The 16392-nt window shown below is 37.7% G+C and overlaps 1 pseudogene; it reads right to left on the reverse strand.

Moving 5' to 3' along the window:
* Positions 1-203: 203 nt before the first annotated feature.
* On the reverse strand, positions 204-15822 carry LOC134381763 (cytochrome P450 2C9-like; annotated as a pseudogene).
* Between the last annotated feature and the right edge of the window lie 570 nt (positions 15823-16392).

Genomic DNA, 16392 nt, shown 5'->3' on the forward strand with positions numbered 1-16392 from the left:
GGCCTTTTACACACACTGTATGCACAGTCTTACCTGCACACACACAGCACATATATGCAAAAGCTCTCTTGGCTCTCTGCTTCAAACCATCCCTCCTCCACAGAAGGGCTGACAGCCACTACTGTAATGAAAGATCTAGCTGTCCCTGAAGTGTTTGTCCCTGAAATGTCATTATAGGACAGAGCAGTCTGTTTAGGTAAGTGCTACAGAGTAAAGAGGCACCCACCATTGGTTTTTCTCAGCTCCTCCACAAGGCGGCAGTCTTCCTCTTGAACACGGTCCTCAATGCTTCCCTTCCCCATTCCCAAAATTCTGCAGGGCCATGAGCGAAAAGTGCCGAGTCTCCTTCCATCTCTTTCCATTGCTGAAAATGATTCCTAACAGACACGGAACAGAAAGTAGGAGGAAGATCCCAGACAAGGAAGTGTTGCTTTGCCCCCCATGGATTTGTCACCCCACTTCCACTGGGTGACAGAGCCACAAAGGATTACTCAAAGCCCATCTCTTCTGAGCAGTGAGAAGCCCCAAAGTGGTTGGGCTGAGCCCGTGGCGCACTCGGTAGCGTGCTGCGCTAGCAGCGCGGCGACGCTCCCGCCGCCGCGGGTTCAGATCCTATATAAGGATGATTGGTGCACTCCCTGGCTGAGCGCCGGTCACCGGAAAAAAAAAAAAAAAAAAAAAAAAAGAAGCCCCAAAGTGGTTAACTTACCTTTAACCCTCAAGTGAGAGGCATTTCTTCCTTGGGAAATTAACCCCGAATTGGGGTTTTCTTCCTGCATTTATTCTCCAGACTAAGAAGTTACAGGAAGAGACATAGGTGGGGTTTTTGCTAAGTACTGTTTAACAAGTTTAACAATAGAAGATGGTAATATTCAGCAAAAACAAGTCAAATGACATTTTCTTAGACAATTAAGTGATCCACCAACAAAAACTTGACCTCTGCAAACATTCTTTCTCCCTCCAGCAGCTTCCCAGTAACTTTACATATCAATCAGTAACCGGTCTATCTTTGAGCCAGCAACCTTGCTGTGTTACAAATCTTTATCTTACACCAGAGACTTTATAGCCTGAGGAAAATTTCTTGTCCTTTGCAAGGTCAACATTTGAAACTGCAAGGCTTTGGAAAACCAGGCCCTGTGAAGTACATTTGCTTTATGAATCCTCTACAAGGAAGAGTGAACTGACACTTGGAAGCCACATGGCTGGGCCTAGCTCTGCCTGAGGATTTCTTCACATTTTTGTTTTCAGTCCTCTTACCCAATTTCTAATGCTGACACAGGCACGCACATACCCACCATATCCTTTATTACATTTGTCTATCACTGGGAAAATTTTTCTTCCAGAAAACTTCTCTTCCATATTAATCAGGGCTTCCTTCACTGCTTCATATCCATGCAACACCACGACAGGCTTCAGGCCAAAATACACAGTGAGCACAGGGCCATAGACTTTTGAAGCTACACACAGCTTCAAATGTTTCTGAATTTTATTCATAAATATGATTATGATTGTTATAGTTGCTACTTACTGATGACCTACGATGTGCCATGCAATGCCCAGTCTATTGATAGACAGGTTATAATTAATCCTCACATCAACACATTCAGTAGGTATTTGTATCTTGTCATAAAACAAAAAGTTTAGGTTAGAGAATTTCAAATTCATTTTTTAGTGCCCCACAGCTAATGCACAGAAGACCCAAATTTGATCCTCTCCGAATTTGATCTCTGATGCTTGAGCAATTAATCAGCCCTGTGTGCTCACCTCGAGACCACTAGCCAGCTGATTGCTTCAGAATCCCCTGTAAAGCTTTTTCTGTAAGGATCCTGACTCAGTAGCCCTGTGATAAACACTAGAAATCTATATGTATAAAGTCACCCTATGTGATTTTAATGCCTAGCCCTTTTGGGACCTGCTCGTATTGCAAGCACAGAAAGAGTGAGCACCACACCGGCAGTGCCTGAACATGCTGTTTCTCCTGGAAGAACAATTTCTAACATCATCAAGCAATTTTGGACACAGACAGCAGAAACCAAAAGAATCCTGATACCAACAAATCATTCAGTTAAGCTGCTCCTGAGCCCATAGTTGTTTCCTTGATATCAGAGAAAATAAATTGACTCTTCAGGGAAGTTCAATTTTCATGGCTATTCTTAATGAAACACAGGCAATTATAACAGATGTCTTTTTAATGAAATCTCTAATCACAAACACACACTTCCCTTACCATTTACCTTCATCAGGAAATCATGGAAAATGGCTATAAAACAAAGAAGGGAAGCAGCATTCCTAATGTTTGCCAATTTATTATTTTAATTCTACCATACAAGAGCCTAAATGTTTCTCTACTCACAAAATTCATTACTTCCTTCAACTATTTCTGACGAAGACAGGCTGAAATAGGCAACAGAAGCATGAATGTTTACAGGGAATACTTTGCTTTCTGAAGATCAATTATTTATTTTTATTATATACGGTATTGAAAAATTATAGTAGATATTTATGAGGTACAAAGTGTGTTGATTTTTAACATAAAATTAAGCTAATCAACACATCCATTGTGTTTAATATTTAACTTTTTTGTGATGAGAACATTAGATATTTACTCCCTTAATGATATTGAAATGTACAGTACTAAATTTTTAGTTAACTCCAGCATATTGTACAATTGATCTAAAAAAGAATCAGGCATTCCTCCTATCTGCAACTCTGTACTACAATGATCTATTGTCACATACCGTGCCTCCAAAAATATGTTTATTTAAAAACAGGGGTCAATATACTTATTCTTTGCAAAGCACTGAAGGAGCATAAAGCATACTTACATTTCTTAAGGATTTGCTGATGTTGTTAACATCTATCTACAGGATATTTTAAATAATTGGGAGAGGAGTGGGGCCAGGCAGAAGCTTCCCTCTCCCAGAACTCTGTCTCCAGAGTGAAAGGAGAAGCAAACAGGAGAGACAGAGCACCAGGACCACCATTGGACCCACTGATGCCTTCTCTTCTTACAAGACAACTGTGATCTTGCAATCCAAAGCTTTTTATACCACCTCCTGCTAAATCAGTATGTGTCTCTTTGATGAATAAAGTGATCAATAAGCTAGATATACTTATACTCTGTTCAGTGGGCTTTGGTCCAATGAGAGATAAAAATAGCATGTTTTAACATCTTGTTTTCTTCTTTTCCAGTGCTTACCCTGGAGATTCTGGTTTAATTGTACTTGTCTAGAGTCCAGGCATTGGTGTTTCTCAGATTAATTCCCAGTTGGGAATTTATGACTTTGAGGCTAATACAGATTATTATTATATTCTATGCCTCATAAATAAAAAATGCATGCTATAATGTTATATCACACACTAGGAGACTTTGTCCTCTATACTGAAAGCTTTACAAATATTTAATATATTCTACTAACACTGTAGCTGCCTAAACATGAAATAGCTAACATAACTATACATCTAAAGTGACCAGACACATATCAAGTTATTAGCTTATAAATTTACATCATTTCACCATTAAATTCAAAATAAAAATATTGGATGGCAGAGATTATTGTTTTTATTTTCCAAATGTGGGAAGGGAGACCTGTCAGAGTCACACAGATCACAGGTGAAAGAACTGGGATTTGAACCAAGATCTTCGGCTGCCCATTGTGGTGCACTATGGCTTACACCACCGCTGCCTCGAGAACAATTTTAGCAAAACCAAACTAATCCCCAAACACTAGTTACTCTAAATATGCCCCCCATTGACTCAGTTCATAAAGCAACATGCTCCATATTTAATAGAAGCCCCTTATTTCACTCCAAATATAACAGGACCAGATGTACTCAAGGGAAGAAACAAAAGATATGGTCCTTCATCTTCATCACCGTGGAGATGACACTTGCTCGGTGCATCTGTGAGAAGAGCCAGTCTCAACGAATTTCATAAGAAAGGTTTGAGAAACTGTCATCTTCTACCTCCCAGTTGCCTCAAAACATAACTGCTTCTGTGTTCTTGATCTGTCATTGTCAGAAATAATAGAAAGTGATAATGCACATAAAGGAAGGGAAGTTATAGACAGAACAACAGTTGTGGATTCAACAGAGGAGGGGAGGTAGGGAAATTATTTAATGAACCCATAGCACAGAACCACCATAACGTGCAGACCTGAGCTGGCGATGACATTTAGTGGTCATGAGTGTCTAAATACGACTTGAATGATATACATCACAAGATGACTAATGGCAATGCTTGTTCAAAGATGTTTTTAGTAAGAATTTCATTTTGTTGTAAGTTGATTAGTACAAATATTATTAACCTCTTTTAGTAAAAGAATTATGTTATGTCAAGACCCAGTTACACCATGTCTTTTTTATTGGTCGTTTTTACAGGGATTCTGACAATTTACACAGAATTTTCACATCCATCATATCACTTTTGAGTTTCTGACTTACCTTTGTCTAAGGTAAAATGATTCCCATTTTATGGATGAGGAAGCTGGGCCTCGGAGATTCAGTGCCTTGGCCAACAGCACACAGATTGCAGGTTATAGAGCTGAGGAAAGAACCCATGTCCACTCCTCTTGTACCCTCCCCTCCAGGGAACACATTCAGTTCAACTGGGTTCACCAACATTTATTGATTATGTGCTATAATCTAATATCTCAGGCAACTTTCAAAATAATCAGCAACTTTCAAAGTAAGTATTAATTTAGTTAATAATTACAGCACTACTTGACTAAAATGAGAGTCAGTAAAGTTTGGTTTTATAACCTTTAGAACTTGAGTGAGTCCAGGTCTTGGTGAACTTTTGTTCAGGGCAAAGGGAAACAGTAATTGCTGACTGACACACATAGCTCTAAATTCTAAAGAAAATGTACCATCTTATTTTGGATAAAATACGCTCTGCTGTTCTCTTTAGAGTGATCATTTCATTCCTTGAGAGATAGATGTCCCTGCTCTGCTCCTCGTCCCTTCTGCTGAACTGAGAGTCTTGCTTGGACTTTTATTTTAACAGAATGAGAGAACTGTAAATAATTTAAATAGGGAGGAGATCTCTGAGATCAACTAGTCTAAATTTGGCTTTGTTTTTTAAGAATGAGGAGTTGGAGACTTGGTGAGATATAGTGTTACCAATGCCTCAGTTGTTTTAGAATCCTGGTTTTCCAACTTTCTCAGAACTTTCAGTTCAGTGACATCTCACATCCCATCCCATAGAATTCCCATCTTGGTTCAGATGATCAGGAAGGTAACAGCATTAAGCCCTCCACAGTTACAGAGTAATGCATATTTCAGCTTGGCTAGAGTTGTGACTTTGAACAGGTTTTTTTTTTTTTTATCATTAATATAATTCATTTTTAGAACAGTTTGAGGTTCACAGCAAAACTAATTGGAAAGTACATAGTTCCTACATAACCTCTCCTCACACCCACACAGCCTCTTCCAAAATCAACAACTCTCACCAGTGTGGTTCATTAGTTACATGTGATGAACCAACATTGCCACCTCATCAATCAATGTTTAAGTTTACAGAGGATTAACATTTTGTGTTGTACATTCTATAGATTTTGACTAATATATAATGACAAGTGTCCGCCCCGTAGTATTACACAGAATAGTTTCACTGCCCTAAAAATCATGTATGCTCTGACAATTCATTCCTCCCTTCCCCCAAGCCCTGGCAACAAATATCTTTTTAGTGTCCCCATTGTCTTGCCTTTTCTACGAAGTCATACAGTTGGAATCATACAATATGAAGCCTTTTTAGATCTGTGTTAGGTGGGATCACAGACCCCTCTGCCCCATCCTATGCAGGTCATGAGTCGGGTAGTTGAAGAAAGATTCTGGCAGATGATAATGGACAAGCTTTATTCTGACACAAGCTCTGCCTGGCAGTGGTTCACAGCCATTGTCTCTTATACCAAAGGTACAAAGCAAAGGCAATGAACCAAGGAGTATATGGGTGTGCATGCACAGTTACAGCACTCTTATATAACTTGTTTAAAATGAATGTGCTGAATCATATCCAGCCAGATCTGAGGCAAGGGGGCCTGACTATACTGACTCCATTTTCCTCACGATCAGTGTCTTTTACTTAGTAATATCCACAAGATTCCTCCATGTCTTTTCATGGCTTGATAGCTCATTTCTTTTTAACACTAGATAATATTCCATTGTATGGATGTACAAGTTTATTTTCATTTCATCAGAGTTTTAGTTTTCCTCAAATGATATTTTACTTGTTTTCAGACTTATACATAAGTATTGCTAGAATAGTAATTGAACTTCTATATGTTAACTTTCTATCCTGCAACCTTACTATAACTGCTTGTTAGTTCCAGGAGTCTTTTGTTGTTTTGTTTGTGCTTTGGTTTTTTGTTTTGCTTTTGTTTCTTCTTGGGATTTTCTACATAGACAATCACGTAATCTGCAAACAGCAACACTTTTATTTCTTCCTTCCCAATCAGTGTACATTTTATTTCCTTTTCTTGTTATTATATTAGTGAGAATTTCCAGTACAGTGTTGAATAGGAGTGGTGAGAGGGGACATCTTGCCTTGCTCTTGATCTCATCCAAAAGGTGTCAAGTTTTTCACCATTGATGAAGAGGTCAGCTTTTGTTTTTTTTGTAAATGTTATTTATCCAATCACAAAATTTTCTCTTCTATTCTTAGCTTGTTGAGAACAAACAAAGTATGTATGTGTATGTGTGCTGGGTTTTGTCAGATGCTTTTTCTATACATATTAACATAATCATGTGACTTCTCTTTCATTTTGTTTATTTATTTTTTGATATTACAACTTAAAGCTTTAATTAGGTGGAGATATAAAATCAAAACCCAAGTCATCTGTTCAAGTAATGCTAAGAAATTATAGCAGTATTTGTTTGACACAGTGATGGATACTCTAAAACAAACAAACCAAACAAAAACAACAAAATAAGAAATCAAACTACCCCTGTTTGCAGATGACATGATCTTATACATGTAAAAACCTATAAACTCTACTAAAAAACTCTTAGAACTGATCAACAATTTCAGTTATATCGCTGGGTACAAAATTAACACCCCCAAATCAGTAGCATTCTTATATTCCAGTAACAAACTAGCAGAAAAAGAAATCAAGAAAATGAACTCATTTACAATAGTCACCAAAAAAATAAAATACCAAGGAATCAATTTAACCAAGGAGGTGAAAGATCGTTACAATGAGAACTATAAATCACTACTGAAAGAAATTAAAGAGGACACAAATAGATGGAAAGACATACCGTGCTCTTGGATGGGAAAAATTAACATTATGAAAATGTCTATTCTACCCAAAGCAATCTACAGATTCACTGAAATTCCCATCAAAATACCAATGTCATTCTTCACAGAAATAGAAAAAGCAATTCTAACATTCATATAGAACTTCAAAAGACCCTGAATAGCCAAAGCAACCTTGAGAAAAAATAAAAAAAGATGGAGGCACAACACTACCCAATTCAAATTATATTACAAAGCCATAATAACCAAAATAGCATCATACTGGCATAAAAACAGACAATCAGATCAGTGGAAGAGAATAGAAAACCCAGGAATCAACACACAGACTCACAGCCAACTGATCTTTGATAAAGGCAGCAAGAACCTACATTGGGGAAATTTGTTAAATATTGCCTATTCAATAAACGGTCCTGGGAAAATTGGAGTTCTATGTGTAGAAGAATGAAACTGGACCTGAGCCTCTCACCATATACCAAAATCACTCATAATGGATTAAAGGCTTAAATATAAGACCTGAAACCATAAAATTACTTAAAAAAACACAGTGGAAACACTCCAGGAAGTTGGACTGGGCTAAGACTTTATGAATAAGACCCCCAAAAGCACAAGCAACAAAAGAAAAAATAAACAAATGAGACTATACCAAATTAAAAATCTTTAGGAAAGTAAAAAAAAAATCAACAGAGCAGAAAGACAGCCTGTGGAATGGGAGAAAACATTTGCAAACTATACTTCCGACAAGGGATTAATATCCAGAATATATAAAGAACTCAAACAACAATACAGAAAAAATAAATAATCCAATTAAAAATGGGCAAAGGTGAGGAATAGATACTTTTCAAAGGAAGACATACAAATGGCCCACTGGTATATGAAAAAATGCTCAACATCACTAGGTATTACAGATTTGCAAATGAAAACCACATTGAAATATCATCTCACCCCATTTGGAATGGCCTTTATTAAAAAGAACAAGAACAACAAATACTGGCAAGGAAGTGGGGAAAGGGAAACTCTTTTACACTGTTGGTGGGACTGTAAATTAGTACAACCATTATGGAAAACAGAATGGAGGTTCCTCCAACAATTACAGAGAGAACTGCCATATGATCCAGCAATCCCACTACTAGGCATGTATCCAAAGGAATAGAAATTTTCATGTTGAAGGGATACCTGCACTTGCATGTTCATTGCAGCTCTATTTACAATAGACAAAATATGGAACCAACCTAAACATCCATTGACAGGTGACTGGATATGGAAAATGTGGCATATATACACAATGGAATACTACTCAGTCATAAGAAAGAATGGGATCTGCTATTTGAAGCAACATGGATGAGTCTGGAGAAAATTATGTTAAGTGCAATAAGCCAGACAAGGAAAGAGAAATACATGTTCTCACTTATAAATGGGTGCTATGAAAGAAAGAAAGAAAAAGGAAGAAAGTAAGAAAAGACCTAAAAAATTCTTTGAACTTTCAGAATACTAGAGACTGGAGTGAGGTGTGGGGGTTGGGGGCACTGGGGAGGGATAGGTTGGGTAAAGGGCATAAAAAATCATGATTTATAGTAATAATATGCTTATAATAAATAATATTAAAAAAGAAGAAAAAAAGAGGTATAGGGCAGAATATCTAGAATCCTTCCTTGGGGGATAAATACGGAAGATATTTGAAAGTCACTCATGGCAAGGAATTCTTGCCCTCTGACATGGGTATCCTATAAGTTGAAAAGTCAGGTTAATTTAGCACCCCTCCACTCTATTAAAATGTCAATTTCTTCTAGTACATGAGGAGTTTTCACCAATACAAACCCCAAATCAAACACTAAAATGTCAATTTGGTGACTTCTCTTTTTTAGAAAGTTGATATGATGGAATACATTATTTGATTTTCAGATTTTGAACCAGTCTTGCATACCTGCAATAAATCCCACTTGATCATGTTGTAAAGATATTATTACACACTGTTGGATATGATTTACTAATATTTTGTTAGGTGCTTGCACTTATTTTTATTAAATATATTGTTGGTCTGTAGTTTTCCTTTCTAATGATGTCTTTATCTGGCGGTATTATTAGAAAAATCCTGGGCTTATAAAGCAAGTTAGAAAATATTTCATCTTACTACCTTCTGGTAGAGATGTTAGAGAACTGGTATAAGTCTCCCTGAAAACATTTGGTAGAAATCACCAGTGAACCCTTCTGGGACTTATGCTTTCTGTCTTGGATCTTATTACTTATTAATTCAATTACTTTAATAGATTAAAAACCTATGCAGATTATTTATTTCCTTTTGTGTATTTTAGCACTTTGCATCTTTAAGGAATTCATCCATTTCATCTAATTATCAAATTTGTGAGCATATAATTGTTCATACTCTTATGATTCTTTTAATGCCCATGGTAACAATAGTGATAGCCTCTCTCTTAATTCTAAAATTAGTAAGATCTGACTACTCTGTTTTTTCTTTGTAAGACTGGCCAGAGGTTTATAAATTTTATTTTCAAAGAACCAGTTTTTGGTTTAGATTTCACTAATTTTCTCTATTGATTTCCCGTTTTCAATTTAATTGAACTATGCTCTAACTTTTATTCTTTCTTTTCTTCTGCTAACTTTGGATATGATTTGTTCTTTTTTCACTAGTTTCCTAAGTTAGATATTTAGATTACTAATTTTATATCTTTCTTCTTTTCTAATATATGCATTCAATGCTCTACATTTCCCTGTAAGCATTGCTTTTACTGCATCCCATACATATTTGAAAACTTCTCTTTTTATTTAATTTAGTTCAAAATATTTTAAAATTTCTCTTGAGATGTCTTCTTTGACCCATGTATTATTTAGTAATGTGTTGTTTAATCTGTAAGTATTTGGGGGTATTCCAGCTATCTATATGCTATTGATTTCTAGTTCAGTTCCACCGTTGTCTGAGAGTAGACATTGTATGATTCATATTCCTTTAAAATTGTTAAGATGTGTAAGATGTGTTTTATGGCCTAGAATGTAATCTATATTGGTAAATGTTTCATGTGAACTTGAGAAGAATGTGTGTTCTGCTTTCCTTGCATCGAGTACTCTATAAATGTCAATTATATCCATTGATTGATGGTGCTATTCAATTCAGTTATGTTTTTACTGATTTTCTTCCTGCTGGATCTGTCCATTTCTTTTTCCTTTTCTTTTTTCTTTCTTTTTCTTTTTTCTGGGGGAGGGGGGCAAGTAGTCGGTATAGGAATCCGAACCCTTGGCCTTGGCGTTAGAACACCATGCTCTAACCAACTGAACTAACTGGCCATCCTTGCTTGAATCTGTCCAATTCTGATAGAGAGATGTTGAATTCTCCAGCTGTAATAATGAATTCTTCTATTTCTTCTTGCAGTTCTACCAGTTTTTGCCTCATGTATCTTGACATTCTATTGTGACGTACATACCCTTTAGGATTGTTATGTCTTCCTAGAGAATTGACTTCTTTGTCATCATGTAATACTCCTCTTGATCTCTAATAATTTTCCTTGCTCTAAAGATGGCTTTGTCTGAAACTAACATGGCTCTGTGGCTTTCTTTTGGATAGTGTTAGCATGGTATATTTTTCTCCATCCCTTTACCTTCAATCTATATATGTCTTTACATTTCAAATGGATTTCTTGTAAACAACATACATACATGAGTACTTTAAAAAGTTAATGGACAAATTCACATTATCTTTTAATTCTATTTTTCTACAAAGGTTTTGACATACCCTCATATGGGTGGGTCTTCTTTTTTGATCTACTGTGGCAGACTGGTTTTAAGTGGTGTATTTAGTGATATTTAAAGTGATTTTGGTATGGTTGAATAATATCTATCACATATGTGTTGCTGCTTTCTTCTCATTGCTCATGTTCTTTGTATTTTCATCTTCAACTCTTTTCCTGCCTTGCTTGGTTTTAACAGCATATTAAATGAATACATCATTTCTTCTTTCTTAACATATCCCTTATTTTCTTTTTGCTTTTTCCAGTAGTTTCCCTTCTGTTTGCAATGTGTATTTATAATTAATTCAAGTCTACTTTAAATTACAATATACTGCTTCCTTTGCTATGAGAACACCAGTTCCTTCACTTGCTTGTCAACACATAGTGTAATCTGTCTTTTTTATTTTAAACATTCTGGTCGATTATGTAGTAATATCTAATTGAAAATTTAGTTTTCATTTCTTTATAGCTTTTGGATGCTGTGCACTTTTTCAAATGCCCATTGGCAATATTGATTCTTCAGTTATGAAGTGCTAGTTGATTTTGTTTGTAAAAGCCCACAGTAGGCTTTATTAAAAAAAAAACCCAAAACAAACAAAAAATCATGTGTTAAAAATGTTGTTACTATGTGCAAAGAATTATTTTATTTTGATCATTTGAAAATAAATTGTTGACCTAATTTTGAAGGCCAAAAATATTAAAGTTTGTATTACCTTTAAAAAGGGTGATTTTCTTATAGAAATATAGTAAAGCCATCAAAATCAGAAATAATGTTTTTACACTGGGACTTTCTAATTCTTATTTACATTGCTGTTTCACCAGTAAGTCTCAAAATATCCTTTATATCTCATTTGGAATTCAGCTCAGAATCTGGAATTACATGTTGCAACTAGGTATTATGTCTCTTTAGTCAACATCAGTCTGGGATAATTCTTCAGTCATTACTTGACTTCCATGACATTTCTACTTTTAATAGTATATATAGGCCCAATATTTATGAAATGTCTCTCAATTTGAGCTTGTCTGATGTTTCCTAAGAATTAAATTTAGCTCATGCATCTCTGCAGAAATATCACAGAATGATACTTTTTCTTTTCATTTGTGGGTGACAAACAATTTAATCTGTTCCATTACAGATAATATTCACATGATTACTAGGTTAAGATAGTGTATGGTAGTCTTCTCCACTGTAAAATTATTCTCCTCAACTTTGTAATTTAGAGGTATTTTGTGGATAGATTCTTTGAAGTTCTGTAATACCTATTCCTCATAATGTTTTTTTTGTTGTTGTTGGAATTTTGTGATCATCTGTAAAATATCTTTTTTTATGATTGAAACATAATCTATTGTACATATCTGTGGGATACAGAGTTCACTATCAGTACCTGTGTACAATATGTGATGCTCAAATCAGGATAATTAGGATATTCAGTATTATGCAGTGTAATCATTTTCTGAGGACCTTTCCCAATGTCTTCCTAACCCTTCCACCCCCTCACCTTTCCCACCTCTGGTAGCCTCAGTTCTGTTCTCTCTTTTTGAACATTCAATAAATTTATTTTTTAAAAAAGAAAAGAAAGATATAACAATCACAGCAATTCTTTGAACCTCACCAAGTCTCCAAGTTACTCATTTACTTATCAATATCCATAAAGGATCATGGATTCAATTGTTTTTGATGGGTTATAATCCATTACTACTATTAATTATTTGGGTGCTTGAATTGCCTCTGAATGTGTGGATTCTGTGCCCTTTTCTACAATCCAATCAATCATCGAGCAAGTCCTTATCTTTTTGGCACAGCAACGTATTCTAGCTCCATTTTGTGCTTTCACTGCCCCAGCTCACCAATCAGCCATTTCTACAAGGACCACTGGTTCTTCTCTTTTGAAAACGTGGTTTAGAGTCAGGGTCTGCATATTAGGTGGGCTGATTGCTCTGAGTGTCACAGGTTCCAGGCTAAAGAACAGAGATTAAAATATATATACCATGTAGATATAATATGCATTTTGAGGAGAGAGGCAACAAAGTAACCTGTCTTTTTCAACAGAAAGAAATGGACTTTCTTATGTTACTGCCTGTTAAATCAATCATAACTTGCAACAACAGGTGAGAAGTTCTGAAGCAAATGACTCCATGACCTGCAAAGACGAAGAGCTGGAGACTTACAGAAAGGGAATCAAAGATATATACATCCAACAGCCTATGCTGAATTATGGCAGCAATGTCATGATGTAAAGGCAGAATTTATAATTAAAAGTGAAGCAGAGGGTAAAAAGTTGGAAAACTCTCAGCCTGACCATGTAAATAGTAAAAAGGTGTGTTTAGGAGAGGAACCAAGGATGTAGAACAGTGAGCATTTGCTAAGGAAATCAGGACAAAAGGAAGGAATCATCAAGGGAACTGAAGAAAGACCAGGGATCTTCAAGGCTGCCCTTCCCATCAGAGGCCCAGAGACCTAGGAAAACAGAATGGTTTCAGGGTACAGGATTGGGGGGCCCCTATTACCACCTGAAGATGCTGCTCCTCACACCCCAGCTACTCTAGCTTGGCTAAAGTGGTCAGAGGTGCTGCTAGAACTCACTGCTTTGGAAGATACAAGCCAGAAGCCTTCCTCATGGTGTTAAGTCTGCAGGCTCACAGAATGCCAGAGCTTTGGAGGCATGGCAGCGTCCACCCCAATTTCAGATGAAGTACGGAAAAGCCCAGAGGCCCAGCAATAAATCTGTTACAGGGGCAGGGTCACAGAGGAGAGCTTTTATTAGAGCAATGCTGAGTGGAAATGTAGGGTCAGAGTTGCAGCAGAGAACTCCCTCCAGGGCCATGCATAGTGGAGCTGTGAGAGGGGCACTGCCACCGAGATGCCAGGACTATAGAGCTACAGTGTGCAACATCATCCTGGGAGAGTTGAAGCATGGGCTGAGTCCGGGACTTGGAAGGCACTCTATGGGTCCTGTTAATCCTTTCTTTTTACTGATTTCTCCATTTTGGAATGAGAAATTCTGTGTTATACCTACCCCACAATTGTATCTTGGAAGTGGATAACTGGTTTTAATTCCACAGATGGGATTTTGGATCTTTTTAAGTTGGTGCCACAGTGAGTTAAAACTTTGGAGCTATGAGGAAGAAATAAATGTATTTGTATGTGAGAAGGACAGGAGCTTTGGTGGGCCAGGGACAGAATGCTGTGATTTTAATGTTCCCCTAGCTTATGTTGGAACTTCATGCCCAATAAGGTGGTGGAAGCTGGAGAGTTTAAGAGGTGATTGGATCTTGAGAACTGTGGCCCTGTAAATAGATTGATTAATTCATGGGGTAATGGGTTGATGGTTTAATGGGTTTTCATGAGTGTGGTTCTGATTGCTTCATAAGGAGAGTGAGGGAGAAGATTAGCTCTCCTGCTCATGCAATTCTCACTATGTGATATCATTGCTATAGAGAGTCTCTACCAAGAAGGCCATCAACAGAAGTGCCCCTGGACTGTGAACTTCCAAGCCTCTAAACCATGAGAAATAAATTTCATTTCTATATAAATTACCCAGCTTCAGCTAATCTATTATAAGCAACAGAAATAAAACAGTGCAGTGCAATAACATAAATCATAAATTTGCTAGAGGTGTTCAAAGGCATATTTGAGCAGGCAGATGAAAGAATCAGAGCAACGTCCAGTCAAGGTGGCAGAATAGATGGTACCCAGCATTACCTTCTCCCACAATAATCCAATTTACAGCTATTACAAAGCAACAACTGCGAAGCTGGGTTGCGACAGCTCAGGGGAAGAGGAGGAGAGACCATTAGAATTCATGAAGGTAGGAGAAGATGCGATGAGTGAAAGAAAGTACTGCTCTGGCCATTTCAAGCTCCAAAAACCTCTAGCCTCGTCCTGCTGAGCACACAGAGCAACAGCTGGCAAAAGCCACAGCTGTGCCCTTTGTATGAAGTTGCTCGGAGGCTGCAGGGGAGAAGAGGGCCTTGGTGTCTCCCGGCCAGCAAGACTACCGACAGCGTTCCCATAGACCCACATAGGAGTAAGGGGCCACAGACAACTGAAAAAAAGAGCCATTCCGAGCCAGTGAGTCATTTCAAGGAACCCAGTGCACAGCCACCACATGGGAAGTGTTTAGAGTGTGGGGAATATGGGAGATGGTCCCACCAGGGGAACATTGGTGTGCAAAATGGACAGCTGATCTGCCCTCCAGTCAGCACAGGACTACTCAGTGGAGACTGGTCAGTAATATAGAACTGCAAGGGGTGCAGTTTGCTGAAAAGACTCATACCCAGACTAGAGTTTCCACACAACCCAGGTATACTGGACATCACAAGACCCAGAAGTGATTATAAGGTCAACAATTAAGACTTGGCTGCATAAAAAGCCTTCCCCAGAGAATCAGCAGCAAAGCAGCAATTTACCTCAACTATAGGGCTCAAGTGCAGGCTCCCACAGGGAGTTTCCCCATTTTAAAAGTAAGCAAAGGACAACAAATTAATTCCAGTGCAAAGTTTAAGTGGTGTAGGTAGCTAATAATCCAACACAGAACTGAAAGAAAACACAGAAAACCATAGATCAGAGACAAAGTTCTGACATTAATGAGTAAAGGTCTAACACCACCAAAGAATACCTATAAAACCTAGAAGGACCGGAAGCCTCCCAGGATCCCAAGCTGGGATCAGGGGAGGGCTGAAGGACTCACCATGCTCCACTGATGTCCACATCCAGCCCAGTGACAACCACCGAACCACAGCTGTAAGCCCCCTGGGCTCCTGAGCCAGGGTGTGGGAGACCAAGGGCATCAGCCATGCCCCCTCAAAGCCCTCATCCAGCCCAGCCATGACTGGGCTGCCACCAGAAGCCTCTTAGGCTCCCCTGCCATAATGAGGGGAGTGCCATTAGTCTTGACCACATCCCCTTCCTCCTGTTCCAACCCTATTTCCCCTCTTTTTCCTTCTACCCCTCCTTCCCAACTGCTCCACAACATCTTGGAATGTAAAAGTAAGTAAATAAATAAATGAATAATTTTTAAAGAAAGAATTAGAGCAGATGAAGATAGGAAAATGGAAATTATCAAGTCTAAGAAACAGAAAAAAAATTCATGAAAAATAAGCCGAGCCTATGGAACACCATCAAGTGTAGAAACATATGCAGTTCGGGAGTCCCAGAAGGAGAAGAGAGAAAGAGGCAGAGAGAATATTTAAAGAAATAATGGCCAAACACTCCCCAAATTTGATGAAAGACATGAATATAAACATATTAGGAAGGGTTCTGGTCAAGATGGCAGAATAGATGGTCCCCAGCATCACTCTCTCCCACAAATCAACCAATTTACAGATACAAAAATGTAACAATGGCCAAGCTGGGGCTACTGGAGCTCAGAGGAAGAGGAGGAGAGACTTACAGAGTTC

Source organism: Cynocephalus volans, chromosome 7 (assembly GCF_027409185.1).
Source record: "Cynocephalus volans isolate mCynVol1 chromosome 7, mCynVol1.pri, whole genome shotgun sequence".
Classification (NCBI taxonomy): Eukaryota; Metazoa; Chordata; class Mammalia; order Dermoptera; family Cynocephalidae; genus Cynocephalus; species Cynocephalus volans.